The following is a 5,572-nucleotide window of genomic DNA, read 5'->3' as shown; positions in this document are numbered from 1 at the left end:
TTTTGTGTTTCTGTACCAGGACTATCTATGATGCACTGCATTGGCTTTATTACAATATTCAACATATTTAATCTTTGTTAGTGACCCTGCAAAAATAAGATGTAACCCTAACAGCCTAATATGTTTAATTTTTTTTTCTTTTTGCGTGAAATTTTTCTTTTGAATCTTGATGAATTTTACTATTTCACTAGAATATATATTTGCGCTGGTGTGAAATAGGTAATAAGGATTCTTCTATAGGCAAGTTTTTTTTGTGTAACATATTATTTAATTTGTAAAATGGAAAAATTTGGGCTTATTAAATGCAATTATTTTCGAATGCAATCTTCACGCCGAATTTTTAACTTAATCTGAAGTATGCCTCTTGTACTTGTTGTAGACCTATTTCATCCTTTTTTATGGCACTTGCCCGTCGGCCAAATGCCATTTAGCGATCGCAATTTCTATCGGTCTGTGGGTCCCGGTTTTGCTAGTTCGGGCACTTCAAGATAAGCTAGGAAGACGAAAGTTGGCATGCGTATCAGGGACCAGACCAAATTAAATTAGAAATAGTTGCTTCCCCGATTCGACCATCTGGGGGGGGGGGGAGTGGAAGGACGGTTAATTCGGAAAAAATAGAAAAAATGAGGTATTTTTAACTTACAAACGAGTGATGGGATCTTAATGAAATATGAAATTCAGAAGGACCTCGTGTCCTAGAGCTCTCATTTTAAATCCCGACCGGATCTGGTGACATTAGGGGAGTTGGAGGGAAAACAGGAAACCATGGAAAACGCTTAGAGTGGAGAGATCGGGATGAAACTTGGTGGGAAGAATAAGCACAAGTCCTAGAGGAAATCGTGAAAATTGAGGTATGTTTATCTTACGAATTGGTGATCGGATCTTAAGTAAACTTGATGTATAGAAAGATTTCATGTCTTAGATGCTCCATTTTCAATTTGGATCGGATCCGGGAATATTGGGGGGTGGAATCGAAAATCTTGGAAAACGCTAAGAGTGGAGAGATCGGGATGAAACTTGACGGGAAGAATAAGCACGAGTTCTAGATAAGTGATAAGTTTATCTTTGTAATAATTGTCAATAAACTAAGAACAGCAAATTTTTTAACTCTTAGTACCAAGTCTAATTTTAGGTTCCTTCCTCATCACAAATGCCCTATGAGCTCTTGGCTTTGTTTTTTTTTTATTATTATTTTTTAGTGTGGAATTAAAAAAGAAATCTATCACTGCGTTCATTGAAAAAGTATTGAATATTTGGAACCTTAATAAAAATCACATCATTAGGTTCAGCTTATCTGATACCCCTTTTGTAGAAGTTTGAGGCTCCCATCAGCAAAAATAGACTGGAATCAGTTGTTTAAAGAGAAAGAATACCCTACTAACCCCAGGATTGTCTAATGGAAATCATTAACCCTATTTATGAAAGGAAATGTCCAGTGAAAGTTTTTAAATCAAAGAAGCTTGTTCCTCGTAAACCATGGATAATAACCCCATGGAGGAGATAATTGACCAAATAGTAACAAGAAATTGGCTTTATGAAACATATTTGGGTTCCAAAAGCGGTGAGTCTTTTATTTACAAAGCAAAAAAATCTGGTGAAAAACTGCAGAGAAAAGCAATGTCTGATTATTCTGGAAATAAATTGGATGAAAAAGGTAATATGAAAGAAACATGGAATATTTTAAATGAGATCATCGCTTGTAAGGGGAAAAAGACTAAGGCAGATATTAATTTGGAGGTATGTAACCGTGGTGATTCAACTGAAATTGTAAACAAGTTTGGTAATTTTTTCTCGAATATTGGCTCCGAGGTGCAATCTAGTGTTAGCAATAAATATAATAAAAGAACTGCTATACTATTAATGACGTCCGTGATGAAACATTAAATATGGAATTTTAGCCGTGCACGAGTGAAGAAGTGCGTAAAGCTGTGCAGTCACTCAAAGTCTAATTCTGCCAGTGTTGATGGTTTGACCCTTCGAGCTCTTAAAGTGATTTTAGGATATATTCTCCCCTGTCTGGGTTTTATCACTAATCCTTCCCTAGAAAAGGGAAGTTTTCAGATGAAGTGTAAGGTGGCGAAGGTCATTCCCCTTCACAAAAGTGGTCGTATGGGAGATATAGAAAACTGGAGCCCCATACCAATTCTAAATATCTCTTCAAAAATACTGGAGAAAGTAGTTCATAAACGGTTGTATAATTTCCTTCAGATGAATAGGCTTTTAAGTCAGACACAATTTGGGTTTCGTAAGGGTCATTGTACGACGCACGCCTTACAGCACCTGGTTCAAAGTGTTAACTATGCATTTGCTCCCTTTGGGGGGGGAGGTTAATTCGGAAAAATTAGAAAAAATGAGGGACTTTTAACTTACGAACGGTGATCGAATCTTATATTTAGAAGGATATTGTGTCTCGGAGCTCTTATTTTAATCCCGATCGGATCCGGTGACATTGGGGGGAGTTGGAGGGGGAAACCTAAAATCTTGGAAAAGGATTAGAGTGGAGGGAATCGGGATGAAACTTGGTGGGAGAAATAAGCACAAGTCCTAGATACGTGATTGACATAACCGGAACAGATTTGCTCTCTTTGGGGGAATTGGGGGGGGGGGGGTTCAATTCTGAAAAATAGAAAAATGAGGCATTTTTAACTTAAGAAGGAGTGATCGGATCTTAATTAAATTTCATATTTAGAAGGATCTCGTAACTCAGATCTCTTATTTTAAATCCCAAATGGATCCAGCGTCATTGGGGAGAGTTGGGGTGGGCGGAAATCTTGGAAAACGCTTAGAGTGGAGAGATCAGAATGAAACTTGGTGGGAAGAATAAGCAAAAGTCCAAGATACATGACTGACATAACCGGACCGGATCCACTCTCTTTGGGGGAGTTGGGGGGGGGGGGGGGTAATCCGGAAAAATAAAAAAACGAGGTATTTGTAACTTACGAACGGGCGATCAGATCTTAATGAAATTTGATATTTAGAAGGATATTGTGCTTCAGAGCTCTTATTTTGAATCCCGACCAGATTTGGTGACATTGGAAGGAGTCGGAGGGGGAAACCGGAAATCTTGGAAAAAGTGAAAATTAAGGTATCTTTATCTTACGAATGGGTTATCGGATCTTAATGAAACTTGATATATAGAAAGATCTTATGTCTCAGATGCTCCATTTTCAATTCGAATCGGATCTGGGGACATAAGGGGTTGGAGGGGGGAAACAGAAATCTTGGAAAACGCTTAGAGTGGAGAGATTGGAATGAAACTTGATGGGAATAATAAACACATGTTTTAGATACGTGATCGGTATAATTGGAATGGATACACTCTCTTTGGGGGAGTTGGGGGATTTCCAATGCTTTGGCGAGTTCGGTGCTTATGGACGTGTTAGGGTGATGAAAATTGGTAGGCTTGTCAGGCACCTGCACAAATTGACTTGATAACAGTCCTTTCTTCGATTCGACCATCTGAGGGGCTGGAGGGAAAGGAAATATTGGAAAAACGAGGTATTTTTAACTTACGAATGGGTAATCGGATCTTAAAATATTTGATATTTAGAAGAACCTCGTGTCTCAGAGCTCTTATTTTAAATCCCGACCCTATCTGGTGATATTGGGGGATCTGGAGGGGGGAACGAGAAATATGGGAAAACGCTTAGAGTGGAGAGATCGGGATGAAACTTGGCGGGAAGAATAAGAACAAGTCCTAGATACGTGATTGACAACCGGACTGAATCTTCTTTCTTTTGGGGAGTTTAGGGGGGGAGGGGGGTATGGGTTAATTTGGAAAATTTGAGGTATTTTTAACTTGAGAACGGGTGACCGGATCTTAATGAATTTGATATTTAGAAGGAAATTTAATATTTAGAATGACATTGAAGGGAGTTGGAGGGGGAAACTGGAAATCTTGGAAAACGCTTAGAGTTGGAGAGATCGGGATGAAACTTGGTGGGAAGAATAAGCAAATGTTGTAGATATGTGATTGTCGTAACCGGACTGGATCCTCTCCCTTTGGGGGAGTTAGGGGGGTCCAATGGTTTGGCGAGTTTGGTGCTTCTGGACGTGCTAAGACGATGAAAATTGGTAGGCGTGCCAGGGACCTGCACAAATTGACTTGACAAAGTCGTTTTCCCCGATTTGAAGATCTTTTTGGCTGAAGAGAGAGGAAAATTTAGAAAAAATGAAGTACTGTTTAACTTAAGAATGGGTGATCGGATCTTAATGAATTTTGATATTTAGAAGGACCTCGTGTCTCAGAGCTCTTATTTTAAATCCCGGCCGGTATTAAGCCTCTGATTTTCTTTTTAAATCAATCTATTGAGTCTTAGAATTTTGCTACAGCTCATGCCATATGAGCTCTTGGTTCTCGGCTCTTCCAACATCGTCACAAGTGCCATATGAACTCTTAGCTCTTGTTTTTTCATATTTAAGCTGTATATACATGAACAAAGTCATAGATACTTTTTGTTTCTAATAATAGTTACAAAAATAGTGATAAGTCATGCATAAGACAATATTTTACCTTATTTCTTATATAATTTTTGCATGTGCTCGGCTTACAAATTCCTGTCTATTGGGACTCTGGAAGATATAGGCTGAGCTTTTACTACCATATATTTGACAATGAAATAGGCTGTTTTAGATTTAATTTGTTGGAACTTAGACATCCAAGAAAAAATGAAAGGATTATAATGCTCGAATTTTATGTTTTTAAGCCAAATGAGGGTAATTCTTTGTCTGAAAACAAGCTTAGATATTAGAAATCTTCAAATGTGCCCAAAACAATTTTGTTGCTTGAAAATTTCAGATCTAAACTTGACAATGCTATGGGTTGCACATTAAGCACAACGCTATGTTTTTCAAAGGCTCTGGTTCATTTTTTGGTTCACCTTCTGGCGAAACTGGCTTTTCTAGCGTAATCAATTGTCAATGTTTCACTGTAACGAGATTTTAGTTTTTTTATTTCTCTGATAATAAATTAGTCAATTGTATGTAATGTGCTATTTTTATATTTACATGTGATTTTAGGATCAAAATAATTTTAAACCGTGAATAAATGGATGAAACTCGATAAGAATGGTAATAATGCAGAAGATAATGCTACAAACTCTCCTCAGATAGGACAAAGAATTTAAAAACAGGAAGCTAATGTGCAAAAAAGAAAGCATGATTAGTATTTTCTTCAATTTGGCTTCATTTCAAAATTGTAACGACAATGAGCAACCTCTTTGTTTGATCTGCAATTAATTATTGGCTCTGGAGAGAATTAAACCATCAAAATTTAAAAGACATTTTGAATCAAAGCATGTTTCGTGTGTCATTAAACCAAAAGAATATTTTGAAATACAATAAATATTTAAATAAAGAAAAAAATTTCTTGGACAAATTTTTGACCGTCAAGTGGCGTTCACATTCGTGTCTAGTTAGAATCTCATGTCTAAGCACGTGTCTGGACAAAAATCAATGTCTAGGAAATTACCGTTCACAAGAAGAATTCAGTGCTTGGCCAAAACCACATATATAGTTTCAAATAAATTACACTTGTCATTTTAGCCAATCAAGAGAGCTTATGCGGGCAAAA

Source organism: Artemia franciscana, chromosome 7 (assembly GCF_032884065.1).
Source record: "Artemia franciscana chromosome 7, ASM3288406v1, whole genome shotgun sequence".
Taxonomy (NCBI): Eukaryota; Metazoa; Arthropoda; class Branchiopoda; order Anostraca; family Artemiidae; genus Artemia; species Artemia franciscana.
The sequence above is the reverse complement of the archived record's forward strand: the minus strand, read 5'-3'. Positions refer to the sequence as shown.